This window comes from Anabrus simplex, chromosome 1, assembly GCF_040414725.1.
Source record: "Anabrus simplex isolate iqAnaSimp1 chromosome 1, ASM4041472v1, whole genome shotgun sequence".
NCBI lineage: Eukaryota > Metazoa > Arthropoda > Insecta > Orthoptera > Tettigoniidae > Anabrus > Anabrus simplex.
In genome coordinates, this window is record NC_090265.1 from 1,702,827,840 (window position 1) to 1,702,846,912 (window position 19,073).

The window sequence follows — 19,073 nt, forward strand, 5'->3', positions numbered from 1 at the left end:
AGCTGTTTACGGAAGTGCTACTACTATGATGCGTCTGTTTTCAGTACCAATACCGCACTGCATCCTGTCAAGGTCAGCAGACACCTGCCTGTTGAGGTTTGTATTTAGTTCCGTGTGGCTGATATCGTACTGTATCATGCTGCACTTCCACTCACTTAATGCCGAATCTTCGTTCATCCGAAGCACCATCGATTCCATCAAATATAGTTAACCCTAGAATTGCCAATCGTTGCACTTGCGACTCAATATAATATCGCTAGAATGCCAACGTTGCATGTACGATTCATAGTACATGTATTTGCTTAATCACATAGCCTACAATATAATTTATCTTTCACTTACGCTATTATAACAAGTAAGACATTGAAAGCTTCAATTATTTTGCCACACATTCCTCACAAGTTGGAAATGACTGATTCAAGGTCAGAGTAGGTATAAATTCTGCTGCCATTTCATCATTTCCATGTGGTCTCAGTTGCTATGCAATTCCTCGCTCGCTCACTGTTGCTGTTAGTCTCTGTAAATTCCTTTCGACTGATTACTGAATTTATTGTTATATTGTTTCTTTTGAAACTTAATTGTGGGTTGCAGCTCTTCTGAAGACCTATGAGGCTTGGCAGGAAAAGAAAACTATCCGAGAATGACTCCGAGTAGTGCCCGGAACTGTGTGAAGCTTGGATCTTTTAATTATTTTCTGTTTCGCTTTCTATCTTTACCTTTGAGAACTTATTTTTTTCGCTAGTGGCTTTACGTCGCACCGACACAGGTAGGTCTTATGGCGACGATGGGGTAGGAAAGGCCTAGGAGTTGGAAGGAAGCGGCCGTGGCCTTAATTAAGGCACAGCCCCAGCATTTGCCTGGTGTGAAAATGGGAAACCACGGAAAACCATATTCAGGGTTGCCGACAGTGGAATTCGAGCCCACTATCTCCCGGATGCAAGCTCATAGCCGCGCGCCTCTAACCGCACAGCCAACTCGCCCGGTACTTAATATTTTAAGAACTAGAAGAAAGTGGGCTTGTATTGTATATAAAACCAAACCAAACCCCATGGCACTACAGCCCTTGAAGGACGTTGGGCTACCAAGCGATTGCTGCTCAGCCCGAAGACCTGCAGATTACGAGGTGTCGTTTGGTCAGCACGACGAAACCTCTCAGCCGTTATTCTGGCTGCCATCTCACCATCAGATAGCTCCTCAATTTTAATCACGTAGGCTGAGTGGACCTCGAACCACCCCTCAGATCGAAAGAAAAATCTTTGACCTGGCCGGGAAAGGAACCCGGAGCCTCCGGGAGAGAGGCAGGCGCGCTACCCCTACACCACTTGGCCGGCTTGTATTGTACATAGTAAATTAAAAATGAGTGTTTTTTATCATTAATGGTGAACTTGAAAATGTGATAAAACTTATATAGTTCTCCAAAATTCTTATTGCCTGAAAATCACCAGATAAATAAGTAAATAATTGTCTAATACTTATATGAGGATGTTAAATAAAGTTTTCTTAGCAGTATGGTGTGCTTAATGTCTAACTTTCTTCTAACTAGTAGTTCTAAAATGTGTTTAAAGGATAAATGTGCAATGCATAAATAAATGGCTTTTCCGGACATGAATTGAAGCATTGTGCACTGAGTATCCCATATTCTAATGGCAACTTGCATAACATTTTATACTGTATTACAACTGAAACACGCTATAATATTTATGGAAGTACTACTTAAGGAAATACGGAATATTATTTTGAAAAGTCATAATTTCAACAATAAGAAAACAAAATCGTCTCTATATCGTTGACCAACTTCATGTTTAACCCACCGTGCGATGATTTCGTTTTTAGTGAAATGAACTATATTGTCCAACATACCAGCATCGATAAACAATCCCAAAGCAGAGGGTGTGTTTTCACGAGCTTAGAATGGCCTTTGGGAACGGGTCAAATGAAATCAACGTCACGCCTCGGTGTTCATCCCGGCTTAGATGACCGTTCATTCCTTTCACTTAACATGCACCTGGCACGTATGTGCAGTTCTCTTCCTCCTAGTCCTCCGTCAAAGCGTCCTCCTCTTAGTTATATGAAGTAACTGATGTACCATCTACACTCTAAGCTTGGTCTGACTTCATCAACCCTTTTCGAATCCTGTCATCTTTCCCAGCGATGAAAGAATTTTCGAGTTATATTATTAACCTATAAATATTGAAGGAGTCACAGAAAACAAATATATTGTATTTGTTGACGGAGAAATAGTCTCTATCTCCTATATAACCCATATTATAATACATTCATTTTACGAATTTTCGTGTTAATGGATGATTACTCGGAACGAAATAATCGTGCAAAGCGAGGGATAGCTGTACATGCTTTCACTTAGTGTAAATTCTCAGCATGTCTGTGGTAACATCTACCGCCTTCTCTCTCAGTTTTTACACCGGAGTTGTAGACCTCTCTTCTGAGGGTCTACTTAATCTTTCAGGTACTTATTTAGCTGCCGTTAGCACACCAAGTGGCTTCATGTATTATGCAAACTTAAGTCGTCCAAGGAACTTCTCTTACGCTTGCAACTCAAACATCGACTGAGGCTTTGTTGGCAACCTCAAAGTATTCCATAATTCAGCATCATTATAGTCATCTGCATAACACCATCCCACTAATCTATATTTGATTGGTAACTTTATAGCGTCTTAGATTTCCAGTTCAATGAGCCATGAAGTTTCCTATGTACTACCCAAAGTGACTTGTAATTAGGTCATTGATTAGCAAAGATGGATGGTCTCTTTGTCTCATTAAGTGTGACCACAAGGACGCATTGAGCAGGAGAGCGAGAGAAAGATAAGGGAAAGACAGAAAGAGGGAGAAGACTGTGAGACTTATTAATGTGAAATCTTCAAGCAGAATTGTAGTATTATGTGACTGTTTATATTGTAATCATAGCCATAGCAATTTTATGTGATTGTTGATATCGTGATCATAGCCATAGTAATTTTATGTGACTGTTGATATCGTGATCATAGCCATAGCAATTTTATGTGACTGTTGATATCGTGATCATAGCCATACTAATTTTATGTGACTGTTGATATCGTGATCATAGCCATAGCAATTTTATGTGACTGTTGATATCGTGATCATAGCCATAGTAATTTTATGTGACTGTTGATATCGTGATCATAGCCATACTAATTTTATGTGACTGTTGATATCGTGATCATAGCCATAGTAATTTTATGTGACTGTTGATATCGTGATCACACACATAGGACCTCTAGTTTTAAACGTAATCCGAACATCTTTAATTGACTAGTCAAAACTTTGTTGTCGTGCTACGTTGCATGTTCGCCGCAGCAACGCCCTCAAAGGGAAACATTAAGTTAAATGAGCGTATTTGCAAAATAATTGCGAGGCTCGTTAATTGTGATCAAATAAAAAACATTGTACAAATCCTCTTTTTTAAGAAGCCATAGTTTCCTGCGTCGACTCATGTAAACCTGTGAAAAACACGTTATTAATCAAGGGAAAGCACCTGAAGGGGATTGCAGCATGTCATTGACCTGTGCAGGTTAGGGGGCGTGACGTAATGGAGGGTCAGCAGACTGGCAGCCGGTTGGATTCGAGCCAATGAAATAGCAAAAGTTCTTCAAACGCCTTCCATTGTAAGCTGGAGTGGAGACAAAGTAGTACTTCATTAGGATAAGTTCCAAATTTCAAATTCCTAGGCGTTTGGACAGGAATAAACATAAATATTTCCAAATATTGAGTGTGACTTGATATAATATGATGATGTTATTATAAGGACGAAACATGACATTCCTTGTTTAGTAGTTTGTATTTTATTTCCTTGTTTTATAGTGTCTTCTCTTCTACAGATATTTTATGGTGTAATATTTATATTGAACTTGGGTGTTCGACAGGCTGAAAAGCTTTCAAGTTACATTCTAGAACTCGTAAATGTAATACTAATTTTATTATGATTATTATCCAGGCCCGTAGTGTAGAGGTAGCGTGCCTGCCTCTTATTCCAAGGCCGTGGGTTAGTTTTCCGGCCAGTTCAATGATTTTAATTCTGCGCTAAGGAGTAAAACGGGTTTCACTTGATAAGAGATTTTCTCAAGCTCTTAGAGTTAGGAGTTAGAGGAAGAAAGCGCACAGTGTGAAGATGACGCTACTGACGTAGTATACATAGACGACACCGCCGTCTCGATCCTCTTATACTGCCTGCTCAATGCCACTAGTTTAACACAGGAAGGCGCGACTACCAATATTTCTCCAAGTCCCCGTAAGAGTGCAGCTGTAGACGCACAATCTTCGCTGTCAGTGTGGGTGTAGCACTGTGTTATTGGTGCATGAATGTGTGTGAAAACCTGAGTTATTTCGTACAATGAGCAAACGTGCCTGGTCACTTCCGTTCGTACAAGAGATATTTTGTATAGAACTGTGAAATGAATTAATCATGTTATGCTTATAGATATTTCAAAAGGGATTTTAAGGTGTTGGTACTTGTTTCTTTCCGTTCGTGCAAGGTATACTTTTCGTAGAACTGATTCAGATTATTTCCCCGAAATATTCAACTGTTGTATACCATTTTGCCAATCTCGGCAAGGTGGTTCGCAGCCAAAAGTGATACGACTCGATGAAATACCGTCTAGAAGGGAATTAAGAGAAAAACGGCTGTCGGCTTTATCTAGGCAAGGAACTAATAAAGGAAGTAATTGGATATCCTCAGATTACTCCCGCATCTGTGCCTTTACACATTATTTCAGAAGGTGATGGAGCCTCCGTGGCTCAGGCGGCAGCGCGCCGGCCTTTCACCGCTGGGTTCTGTGGTTCAAATCCCGGGCACTCGATGTGAGATTTGTGCTGGACAAAGCGGAGGCGGGACGGGTTTTTCTCCGGATACTCCTGTTTTCCTTGTCATATTTCATTCCAGCAACACTCTCGAATATCATTTCATTTCATTTAATCTGTCATTCATTAATCATTGCCCCGGAGGCTTCGGCAGCCGGCCCAATTCCTATTCTCGCTGCTAGATTGGGGCTTCATTCATTCCATTCCTGACCCCGTCAAATGACTGGAAACAGGCTGAGGATTTTTTTCCAGAAGGTGATTAAAGCGTGGAGGAGAGTGGATTCCTTGTGATAAGAATTGTGACGGACAATCACAAAACAAACGTCTTCATGTTCAGACATTTTGTACAACCTCAGATATCCAGACGATAAGATTCCAATCAAACTAGAAACAGGAAATCAAATACTAATTTCAGGGTACTAGGTTCATGTTATTGAAGAGAGGATGGAGTGTGCCATTTGTGTCAGCAACATCTCACTGCCTAGAGCTTCGACATCGGCTAAATTGAACTGATTATGCATCAGGACAGAGGAGGTGTTCGATAACCAAAACCTTGTTTTGTTGCTTTGGTGAAGCATCTGCAGGAGTTCGTTTAAGCTGCTGTGCCCTATTATCGAAGTCCTTCAAACGTACGAGCGTAATACGAGGACTTGTGACGCCTTCCCTTTCAGAATACCAGGCGATTTGGCCGTGTGCTTAGGAGCGCGCAGCTGTGACCTTGCATCCGGGAGATAGTGGGTTGGAACCCCACTGGCGGCAGCCTTGAAGATGGTTTTCCGTGGTTTCCCATTTTCACAAAAGGCAAATGCTAGGGCTGTACCTTAATTAAGGCCAAGGCCGCTTCCTTCACAATTCCTAGGCCTTTCCTATCCCATCGTCGCCATAAGAAGTAAAATAAATAGCAAAAAAGAAAAAAAAGCACCTTTCAGAATTTGTTTTGTTACAGTGTGAGGTCAAAGAACATCAGCAAACTGTTAGCGATATTATCCTAACCAAGTTCGTAAGACCTCTTATCAGTATTTGATATAGCGTTGGCAAGAACACAAAAAGTACAGTAGGCCTACCACTTCAAGCCTTCGTCCAGGAAAATCGTTAAATTGTGCATGAAGAGGCCAACTGCGACTTCATACAGGTAATATTGCCGATATTTAATATTACTGATGTAATTTACGAGCTTCAGTGAACATATGACCACACTGCATAGTGTTTTGTAGGCTGTCGTCTTTAGAATAAGTTTAGAGCATTGTGCGTCTATGTCTGCCATCTAGCGGAGAAATTTTGTCTCAGTGTAGTCGTAAAAAGTCTCGCATAGAGCAGGCAGTATAGGAGGATCGAGACGGTGGTGATAGACGAACACTGGTTGCCATGGTTACAATGCTGTCGGGAAATTGATGAGGCTGATTCCTGATAGACACCCATCCCAAAACGGGAGGAATGGAAATTCGTATTCCATCTCTACTGATACACCTCACTCAGCCTCTGTGTATCAGTGGCAGAGATCCCAAGATAGCGGGTTCAAATCCGACAGAGGTAGTCTGATTTTTGAAGGGCGGAAGAAAGTCTGTCGGAAATTCCATGTCGTATGATGTCGGCATGTAAAAGATCTCCGGTAACACATTTGATGTTTACCCGACAAAATTCATAAAAGCTCAGCCACACACGTCCAAGAGAGTTTCGGTTTGCTCGGTCTGCCAGCTAGTAGGCCTAGAGTAAAACAGAACGTCGACATTGACGAGAGGACAGCCAGCTGGCGTAAAATTGAAATGCCTCCACACGGTAGCTGAGGCCATACGTTTAACATTACCTCACTTACAACCTGTTGCGGCTGACTTGTCAAGTATTTCCCTAGCCACACTCCATGTCGTCCGGCAAACATTTGTCAATACCAGTAGCCTTCAAAGAGTTGGTAACAATGGATCGAAGGTTCCTAATCACGTTGCCTGTGGTCTTGAGCTCGTTATAACTCGCTAAAGTAGAAAGAGGCAAGTCGTCTGAGACCCACCGATATGGAAGATCAGTTCCGACAGCTTGACACTCTCCTCCTCACTATCAAAGTCAGTTTTCCGCCTGTTTGCGTACAAGCTCCATGTCTCCTAAATAATGCTCCGAACCATCAATCTCAGCATGTTGTTGTTGTTCTTCCACTTCACTGTCTTACGTTATCGGGCGCCGTACCGCCTGCGTTGGTGGTTCATACACAGTTCGACCCAAACAGAGGTAGACGATTATTACAGGGCAACTAAATTCTTTGCACTTCGTGTGGTAATTGTTGACCTGCTAAGGTCACAGTTGGCGCACTCTGGGTCTGTAAGATGAAACTACATAAGCCTCAAGAGCCGTCTGGTACAAGTCACGTTAGGTAGCAACACAATGGCAACTACTAATTCGCCACATAGGCCACCTAAATTTCACTTTTACAGATGGCCTGAAAAGTTGAACATCAAACATATGCACATAATAATAATAATAATAATAATAATAATAATAATAATAATAATAATAATAATAACTAGCAGTTTCCCGCTGGCTCTGCCAACAATGTATGGTGTTGTTCGTTACTATCCTCACGGATGTATTTGCAAAGTTTCGAGTTAATGAAATAAAGCACATGATCTGCTCTGGTAACAGAATGTAATATTATGTCAACAAAACACTTGAAAATACATCACACAAAGAAATTGAATTAAACGTTCCTTGGAACAACACTACGCGCCGAACTGTTAAAAAGTCTTTCAAAGATCTTCGTCATGGAGACAAATGTACTCACAACGTTTCTCAAAATTTACCAATGTGAGTAGTTAATACCTCAGAAGAAAGCGCTTGATCTACTGAGTGTTTTCAGACCAAAGGGAACTGCGTACCTTAATTACAACGAATGATATGATTGCTTCAATGAGAAAAAATGTTGAAGAAATGAGACGTCAAATTGAATGTGCACTCATAACATTCCTCAGAATCAACCAATTTGAATAGCTACGAGCTTAAATGAAAGAGATTAATCCACTGAGTGTTCATAGGCTAAAACCAATTCCATACCTCAATTAAAACCAAAGATAAGATTGCATCAAAGATACAAAAAATTGAAAAATCAAATAATTTGAGGAAGGAGGAAGTTAAGTCATTTATGGTACCTGATGACAAACCTGTGCATGAATACCTTTCAGTTAAGAAAAGAATGAAAGAAATTGACTGGATAGAATGGCCGTACTGACTGACTTTAGTTTTCATCAATTTTTAATATATAGATAATAATAATAATAATAATAATAATAATAATAATAATAATAATAATAATAATAATAACAATAATAATAGTAATAATAATAATAGGAATCATGGGATACAATTAGAAGGATAGAATTCATCAAAAATGATACAGTCGGTAGATGCCGATTGGGTCTCGGCCCACAAGTGGCCACGGCTTATTGATGGTCCGATAGCTCTACACTCCGACCGGCCAACCGAGCATATGAGAGGTGGCCACGGGTCTACCGTGGCTCTACGCCTCTGCATTCGGGGAACAGAGAGGGGCTGGTCCCCGCCGTCGGCTGTCCTGAGAATGATCTTCTGCACTAAGGTGAATGCTGAGACAGTTTCTAGTATAGGTCACTACGGCCAACCCTCTCACCTTCTCCACACGTCTTCTCCTGGCCTGAGAGACGGTACCACCGTCTAGGTGGTCTGCCTCCACTTTCAAGGGAGGAATGAAAATAGATATTTGCAGTAGTAAAGAAATATCCAGAAAACAAATATATAACATAACGGAGAAAATTACTGATACAATCCGCAAAATACGGGTACGATCTTATGGTCATCTCAAACAAAATGACAGAAACATGCTGACCAAAGAGACCTTTCACTTTTTTAAATTCAAAACCTAAAATCAGAACGACTTGATTTCGAAACACCAAAGAAAACTTTGAAATGTTGTTGTTGAAGTCATCAGTCAACAGACTGGTTTGATGCAGCTGTCCAAGCCACCTTATTCTGTGCTAACCTTTTCATGAATATGTAACTACTGCATCCTACATCTTCTCTAATCTGCTTGTCATATTCATACCTTGGTCTACCCCTACCGTTCTTACCACCTACACTTCCTTCAAAAACCAATTGAACAAGTCCTGGGTGTCTTAAGATGTGTCCTATGATTCCATCTCTTCTTCTCGTCAAATTTAGCCAAATCGATCTCCTCTCACCAATTCGATTCAGTATCTCTTCATTGGAGATCCGATCTATCCATCTCACCTTCAGTATTCATCTGTAACACCACATTTCAAAAGCTTCTATTCTCTTTCTTTCTGAGCTAGTTATCGTCCATGTTTCACTTCCATGCAATGCCACGCTCCACACGAAAGTCTTCAAAAACATCCTTCTAATTCCTATATCAATGTTTGAAGTGAGCAAATTTCTTTTCTTAGACAAGCTCTTCCTTACTTGTGCTAGTCTGCATGTTATGTTCTCCTTACTTCTGCCATCGTTAGTTATTTTACTACTCAAGTAACAATATTCATCTACTTCCTTTAAGACTTCATTTCCTAATGTAATATTTCCTGCATCACCTGCACTCTTTTGACTGCACTCCATAACTTTTATTTTGGACCTGTTTATTTTCATCTTGTACTCCTTAACAAAGACTTCGTCCATGCCAATCAGCAGCTTCTCGAGATCTTCTGCAGTCTCATATAAAATAACAATATCATCGGCAAATCTCAAGGTTTTGATTTTCTCTCCTTGTATTGTGATTCCCTTTCCAAATTCCTCCTTGATTTACTTTATTGCCTGTTCTATGTAAACATTGAAAAGGAGGGGGGACAAAGTGCAGCCTTGCCTCACTCCTTTCTGGATTGCTGCTTCTTTTTCAGAGCCCTCGATTCTCATCACTGCAGAGTGACGTTTATACAGATTGTAAATAATTTTCGTTCTCGGTATCTGATCTCAATCACCTTCAGAATCTTAAATAGCTTGGTCCAATCAACGTTATCGAATGCATTTTCTAGATCTACGAATGCCCTGTACGTGGGCTTGTCCTTCTAGATTCGATCCTCTAAGATCAGACGTAAAGTCAGGATTGCTTCACGTGTTCCTACATTTCTTCTGAAGCCAAATTGATCTTCTCCCAACTCAGTTTCAACTTGTTTTTTCATTCTTCTGTAAATAATACGTGTTAAAATTTCGCAGGCATGAGATACTAAACTAATGGTGCAATAGATTTCACACCTGTCAGCACCGGCTTTCTTGGGAATAGATATAACAACATTCTGCCGAAAATCGGATGGCACTTCTCCTGTCTCATATATCTTACACACTAAATGGAAAAGCTTTGCCATCCTGGTTTCTTCTACGGCAGTCAGTAATTCAGAAGGGAATGTCATCAATTCCAGGTGCCTTGTTCCTATTTAGGTCTCTCACAGCTCTGTCAAACTCTGACCTCAAAATTGGGTCTCCCATTTCATCAGCATCAACAGCCTCTTCTTGTTCCAGAACCAAATAATCTACATCTTCACCTTGATACAACTGTTTGATATGTTCCTGCCATCTTTCTGCTTTGTCTTTTTTCCCTAGAAGTGGCTTTCCATCTGAGCTCTTAATATTCATACACCTAGATTTCCTTTCTCCAAAGATTTGCTTGATCTTCCTGTGTGCAGCACCTACCTTCCCTAGGACCATACAACCTTCGACATCCTTGCACTTCTCCTTCAGCCATTCTTCCTTAGCTATCTTGCACTTTCTCTATCCACTTCATTCTTTAATCGCCTGTATTGTTTTCTGCCCTCTTCATTTCTAGCATTCTTGTTTTTTTGCCGTTCATCAATCAGGTCTAGTATCTCCTGAGTTATCCACTGATTCTTAGTTGATCTTTTCCTCCTTCCTAACATTTCTTCAGCAGCCCTGCTGACTTAACTTTTCATGACTATCCACTCTTCCTCTATTGTGTTCCCTTCAGCCTTTTCATTTAGTCCTTTTGCAACATGTTCCTTGAAACAATCCCACACACTCTTTTCTTTCAACTTGTCTAGATCCCGTTTTTTTGCATTCTTTCCTTTCTTCAATTTCTTCAGCTTCAGATGGCATTTCATAACCAACAAGTTGTGGTCGGAGTCCACGTCTGCTCCTGGGAAAGTTTTGCAATCCAACACCTGGTTTCTGAATCTCTGCCTGATCATAATCAAGTCTATTTTATACCTTACAGTGTCTCCAGGTCTCATCCATGTATAAAGCCGTCGTTTGAGGTGTTTGAACCAAGTGTTGGCAATGACTAAATTATGATCAGTGCAGAATTCAACCAGCCGACTTCCTCTTTCGTTCCTTTATCGCAATCCGAATTCTCCTACTTTATTACCTTCTCTTCCTTGGCGTACCACTGCATTCCAGTCTCCCATCATAATTAGATTCTCGTCACCTTTGACATATTGAACTTTGAAATAATACAGATTAATCCGGAAGATGCTTTCTAAAAAAGAAGACAATGATGAACGGGCTAAATAGGGACGAACATCTGGAAGGAAGAAAGGGTGTCCCTTGGACAGAGGAACGCAAGCAGGCCTATTCAGAAAGAATTAAGGAATTCTAGGCTGAAGAGGAAGCAATTTTCACGATACATAACGGGGTTCCCGATAGCCCCAGTGAGAAAGAGGTAATCCACCTGATAGCCACCTCAATTAGGGAATGATAAGACCGGCCACCTAATCAATTCGTATGAAAAATATTAATTTTATATGATGTTTGGATTAACCAGGGCTTGAGTCATAATTCAAGATTACTATTGCCACTATGCAGATATTCTCTTTCAGATTTTATTTGAGAAAGAATATCCAATACATGCTTCTTTCAGGTTATGGAGTACAAGTGGTCTTGCAATCGGCAATGATCTTTTTAACACTGAGTCCCCTGTGGTCTCGATAATAGTGTCCGGGATTTTGTTTATTCTTAAGAACTTTAGCGTCTCCTTAGAAATTTTCCTCTAGCGCCAATTGTAAGTCCAATAACGTACCATTTTGTAATTTCGTTCTTCTTTCGGAGATCCTCAAGACATGGTTTATATATGGCCCTTTTCTCCTCACACACTAATCGAGGCTGCTGTTCACTTTCCTAGAACCTTACAGTGGGGTCATTCACCAAACCGGTACCTTTTGCCCGGTCGATGACAACAATATCAGCTCGTCTTGTGGATCCCTTTGTGGGAAGACATCCTACTTCTTCATGGAGCTCCAAATAATAATCAAATTTTAATAATAATTAAATGAAACTCCTCAGTCTGTTTGCAGTCATTCGATCGGGTCAGGAATGGAATGAATGAAGCCCAATCTAGCGGCGAGGGTAGGAATTCTGCCGGCTGCCCAAACACTCCTCTGGGGAAATGATTAAAGACTGACAGATGAAATGATATTGGAGAGTGTCGCTGGAATGAAAGACGACTGTGAAAACGGAAGTACCCAGAGTGTTGGAACACTACTGGCCAGCCGGACGGAGCCACACCCCGGCTATCGGCAGGGGAGCGAGAGTGTGAAAAGGCACAGCACAATGCGACCCTCCAGTTTTTTGTTTGTCTTCTTTCTAAGCTGAGGCACTGCCTTTCTTGCTGTCTCTGCTTTAAATGGACACTGTTGGACTTGTCTCGGAACCAAGGGTCGAGGGTAGAAGGGACTTGAGCAATTATGTTTCAGTCAGTCAGTTAGCAATGGTCGCGGCGCGCTGTTGTATGTCTGAAGTGTTTGATGTAAATATGTTTAATAAATTATTATTAATTGTCCTCCGTATATGTGTTTCAAAATGAGCTACCAGAGAGATGTTGTTTCACCAGCAAACAGACATTTTTTGGTCCTCCGGGCCGGATATTGTGAATAGTTTTCCGCCGAATGTTACGAATACTAACTTATTGTAAACCTTCGTGCACGGGTCTCTCAGTTCGTATCGTATGTTACGCTACTTTACGTACGGTAGCCAGTGCCGTGTTGTGTGCTTTTCGCCGGTCGTTTTATACAAGCCGGCTTGCTGTTGAAGAATTCCACTGGAGAGCTGAGTAACCTACTGGACCTGGCGGCGCGCCCGAGTTCGACTACAGGCCGAAGCATATCTACAGGCAGATGTAAGTACCTAGACTGGCAACAACCAATCCTTTCTTACCTAATATTGTTAGTCATGTCATCCTCGCCCGTTTATTGATCCAGTGTTCCTAATTATTGTTCTTGTGCATTCCTCTTCTACGGTCCTTATCTGTCAGCATGGATGAGACTAGCAGGAAGAAATTAGTCACTACTCGCGCAGTAGCGAAAGCCAGCCTCACGCGTCTCGCGAAATTCGTACAAGAATTTCAAACGGATTCAAATAATCAGGCCATCGTAGTTCGTTTGAAGGAACTGCCTATTATTCGTGACAAATTTGAAACTGCTCAATCTCAGCTAGAAATATTTGAGGATTTCCAACAGCATGCAGAAGACAGAGATCACTTTGAAACCATGTATTTCGACACAGAAGCAAAAATGAATAGCTTAATCGCATTGAGTACCGAAGCTGCTGGCCCCAGTAGTTCTCGTTCTAGTGAAAGTCAGTCTTGTTTAAGTGAAACTAAGAAGGCAATTAAGCTCCCTACCATAAACCTACCAACCTTCAGTGGTGATGTAACTGGATTTAGACATTTTTATGACACGTTCATGAGTCTTATAGTTAACAATGAATCGCTGGACAACATTCAAAGATTTCATTACTTACTGAGTTCTCTAACGGGCGAAGCGCACGTACTAATAGCAAACCTCCCAGTCACTAGCTCCAACTTCAACGTGGCTTTCGATACGATTTGCAATCGCTATAATAATCCGAGGTTAATCGCATCCGCACATCTTAAGAATCTATTGAACTTACCTACGATGAATAAGCCATCAGCGAATGAACTCCGTGCTCTACTCAATCAAGCTTTGAGCAATTTGAACGCTCTCAAGGCCTTGGAGCTAAATGTACCTTTAGATGATTTGATTGTTTCACAGCTAATTCTTGAAAAAACGGAAGCGTCAATTCGTAGAGAGTACGAAACTACATTGAGTCCCAAGACATTTCCTACTCTTAGAGATACCTGCGACTTCTTGGAAACGAAATGCAAGTCCATTGAGATTGTGAGTTCTACTTTGCCTGTAAAACAAACCCCTTTGAACACCGGAACGAATTACCCATCCAATCGTAAGCAGCTTCAAACCCAGAAGTCATATGTGATGACCACTCCGCAGTGCACGTACTGCAACGAAGCTCACACACTAAGTAAGTGTCGTAACTTTGCACGTATTTCTGTCAATGAGCGCAAAGACTTTGTAAGAAGCAACAATCTGTGCTTCAACTGTTTACGGGGAGATCACAAGGTACAGGCTTGTAAATCTGGTACCTGCCGCACTTGTGGTAAATGGCATCATACTCTAGTACATGCAGACACTACACCTCAACACTTTACTCAACAACATGGTCTGTCACGCAACATCGAGAGAGCGAGTACTTCAGCACAATCAGAGTCACGTATCAATAGCTATTATTCACAAAAGGTGGAACCAAGTAAACACATCCTTTTATCCACTGCACGCATCAGAATTAAGGATAGGAATGGAAAGTGGCAAACATGTAGAGCTCTACTAGATTCAGGCTCCCAATCATGTTTTATGTCCGAGTCGTGTGCCCAGCGATTAAGGTTGCATAGAGAGCCCAACAGAACACCTGTCCAGGGAATAGGTGATACCATTTCAGAATGCAAGTACAGTGTTTCAATAGATCTTGGCTCATGCACTAGTGACTTTACAACTTCAGCAAATTGTTTTGTACTACCTAAGATAACAGATGACTTACCGGGTCACAGGATTGATTCTGCTACATGGAACATTCCCCAGCACATTGTTTTAGCTGATCCCGAGTTTTATAAGCCCTCCAAGATCGACATCCTTCTAGGAGCTGAGGTCGTTCCGTACATTCAGCAGACAGGCAAGCTCACCAAAGATGCTAATCACCCCATTCTTCAAGAAACCAAACTGGGATGGGTTTTAACCGGAAGATACACAAATAATGACGGTCCTTCAGGTGTCTCACGGCGGCCGGTACTGTCATGTTTTGCTAAGACAGATGTTGAAGTCCAACAGCAGCTTCGAAGGTTTTGGGAGATCGAAGAGTTGCATCAAACTCCGCGTACGAAGGAAGAAGAGCAATGTGAAGCACACTTCGTGCAACATACCAAAAAGGATTCTACAGGAAGATTTGTTGTTCGTCTGCTGTTCAGAGAAGACCCGAGAAAATTGGGTGACTCATTTCAAATGGCAGCCAGGCGATTCTATCATCTAGAGAGAAGATTACGCAAACTACCCAATATGAAACGAGAATACGTGAAATTCATGACGGAATATGAAGAGTTAGGGCACATGGAACTGACACTCCCTTCTGCGATTCCTGCATATTATGTACCTCATCACGCGGTTATCAAAGAATCCAGTTCTACCACAAAGCTACGTGTTGTATTTGACTGTTCTGCTAGTTCCAGCAGTGGAATTTCCTTGAACGATTTACTTTATGTTGGGCCAACAGTCCAGCAAGATTTGTGTTCTATAATCACCAGGTTCCGGACCCACGAGATCGCGTTCACTGCTGACATAGAGAAAATGTACAGACAGGTACAGGTAGATGAAGGAGATTGCACGTACCAGCGTATTCTCTGGAGAAATGACGAATCGCAGCCCTTGCAGGAATATCAGCTCAAGACCGTTACATATGGTATGGCAAGCGCCCCGTTCCTTGCGACACGATGTCTATATCAGATTGCAATGGAAGCCGCTCATGAACTTCCTAGAGCATCTGAAACCCTATTAGACGACTTTTATGTTGATGACTGTATGTCTGGATCACAAACTGTAAATGAAGCTCTCCTCGTGCAGCAGGACTTGATACATTTGTTAAGAAAGAGTGGGTTTTCACTGCGAAAATGGTGCAGTAATCATCCAGCTATTCTTGAGAATGTTCCTCCAGAGTATCGAGAGACTCAACTTCCCCTACAGCTTGACAATGATGAGAATGTAAAGGCGTTAGGTTTGTTATGGCATCCAGCATCTGACAAGTTTCAGATAGTTAATAATGTTCAACCAAGTCCCCACGCTCCACCATTTTCTAAACGCAGTATTCTCCACTGCATACGAATAGCTCAGTTGACATCGTACTCTAAGGAAATACATCAGTTGCAGTCCAAGAAACCTATTCAGAGCAAGAGCAAATTAAAAACTCTAAATCCGATGTTAGACAGTACGAATATCCTGAGAGTAGGAGGAAGACTTGAACAAGCCAACATACCGTATGAACAAATGCATCAAGCTATACTGCCTGCAAATCATCACCTTACGAAGTTGATTGTTGAACAAGAGCACAGACGTATGCTGCATGCCGGCGGACAGCTTCTACTATCATCGATTAGACAGCGGTATTGGATTGTTAATGGCAAAAATGTCATCCGAAGAATTTTGCACCGTTGTTTGATTTGTCAGAAACTGAAGTCAAACACTGCTCAACAGCTGATGGGTCAGCTGCCACGCCCTCGTTTAGAAGTAGTTAGACCATTTTACAACTGTGGGATAGACTATACTGGGCCGTTCTACATAAAGACTGGTTCCAAGCGATCACAGTCAAGGCAGAAATGTTATATTGCCTTATTTGTATGCCTAGCCACTAAGGCAACTCACCTCGAGGTTGTAACCGATATGTCTACTCAAGCCTTCCTAGCGGCATTGAAGAGATTTGTCTCACGTCGTGGCCGATGTCAGTCCATCCACAGCGACAACGGGACAAACTTCGTTGGAGCGGACCGAGAACTTCGTGCAGTGATTAGGTCCTGTCAACAGCAAACGGAAGTTAGAAACTTCGCAGAACAAGAAGGAATAACATGGATATTCATCCCTCCTGGAGCACCACACTTTGGCGGATTATGGGAGGCTGGCGTGAAGTCCTTCAAGTACCACCTTCGCCTCGTCATGGGAACTATGTGTCTCACTTATGAAGAGCTGACCACCCTCACTTGCCAAATAGAAGCCTGCCTGAACTCCAGGCCCCTTATTCCCTTGTCCTGCAACCCTGTAGACCCTGAAGCCCTTACTCCAGGTCACTACCTGATTGGCACAGCTCTCACTACCATTCCCCAGCCAGATCTAGGTAATACTAAGCTTAACCTACTGACTAGATGGGAAATACTACAGCAGCAAATGCAGAGGTTCTGGCACCGCTGGTCAAACGACTACCTGCATCACCTTCAGCAGCGATCAAAATGGACACACTCCAGTCCAAATGTGCAACCTGGAGAACTGGTGGTGTTAAAGGAGGATAATCTTCCACCATTAATGTGGAAACTGGCAGTGATCACAGACGTTCACCCAGGATCAGATGGACTAGTGCGTGTGGCTACTGTCCGCACCTCTCGTGGGATATTGAAGAGGCCTATCAATAAACTGTGCCCTCTTCCAAACGACGAAGAGTGATTTGTGTGTGTTGTAGATATTGAGTGTTGTATTGTGAACTCGTCTGTGTGATTTTATCTGAATTTGTGATTTCAACTTTATTATGTGTACCTTTGCAGTTGTATATTTTAAGAAATTGACATTTCTTGGCGGCCGGAATGTTGGAACACTACTGGCCAGCCGGACGGAGCCACACCCCGGCTATCGGCAGGGGAGCGAGAGTGTGAAAAGGCACAGCACAATGCGACCCTCCAGTTTTTTGTTTGTCTTCTTTCTAAGCTGAGGCACTGCCTTTCTTGCTGTCTCTGCTTTAAATGGACACTGTTGGACTTGTCTCGGAACCAAGGGTCGAGGGTAGAAGGGACTTGAGCAATTATGTTTCAGTCAGTCAGTTAGCAATGGTCGCGGCGCGCTGTTGTATGTCTGAAGTGTTTGATGTAAATATGTTTAATAAATTATTATTAATTGTCCTCCGTATATGTGTTTCAAAATGAGCTACCAGAGAGATGTTGTTTCACCAGCAAACAGACACAGAGAAAAACCTGTCCCGCCTCCGCTTCGTCCAGGACAAATCTCACATTGAGTGACCGGGATTTGAACCACGAAACCCAGCATACAGCATACCCCCGACAGTCAGAACTAACTGAGATTGAATTTAGTTCGTACTGGGGAAATTCAGTACAATTAAGTGTCTCTAAAGTCCGTATTCACCAATAGCCCGCCTGGTGGCCATGATCGTTAAGGCGCTGAAGTCTAAAACGGTCTAACACCGAGGTTAGCCGGTTCGAGTCCCGTTGGTCGAAAAAATTTTCACCATCAGAATGTTGGCCGGCAGGGTAGGGGAGGTGGTGGTATACAATTTCTAATCACTAGATTGCGTGCCAAAAGCCTGGATTAAATTCCAAACCTCTCCGCAGTGCTCATATGGAGTGAGAGCATATGACGCTGTTGATGGTGATTCGTCCGTCGGATGGGGACGTTAAGCCTTGAGCAGACCCCTTGGTGCTATTCGACAGGAGTAGGCTATGTGCCGGCACCGGGTTTCACCCTCTCCCTACTATCATATATCACGTCATTCATTTCATCTCTCATTAACTCCTCTGATGAGGTTGACGTCAGGAAGGGCATCCGGTCATAAAAAACCGCCACGACAAATTCATCTCACCTCATACCCGACCCCGTAGGGAAACGGGACAAGGGCTGGACAAACAAAGTCCGTATTCACCAATATCATTTACTTTTACTGTTTCGTTTCAGTCTGAATTTGAACCTTATATTTCTCATACTGATACACGGGAAACAATAGAATTCGTGCTGCTACCGTAACGAAAAGTGAACAAGTTTTTGCGTAGGTTCGTGTTTGCAAATACACTGCTACGTTAAATTTAAGTGCGAGGTAGATCAAGCAACATAACATATAAACTACTCGGTGGAAGTGAATGAAAGTGCGGTAACATATTGCCAGAGGTCTTCCACACGTGCATAGAAATATGGCGTGAGGTCAGTGCGACTATAGCACCAAATGGGTCTGGTTCATGCGCCCATGAACGTATGATTTATTGGCAATTCTCACTATTTTCGGTACTTTTCTACTTGTTTGAATTTAAGTATGATGTTGCGCTTACCTTTAATTATGTTACGTTTAGTTATTTTCGTTGATTTATAACAAGTTCCCCTTGGCGTGCACTCATGTTACAGGTCATACGATCACTGTTTGCTTATTTCTTCCTTTCGCTTCGCTAACCTACGTCATTTTTACGTCGCCTGTTGATTGGTCAC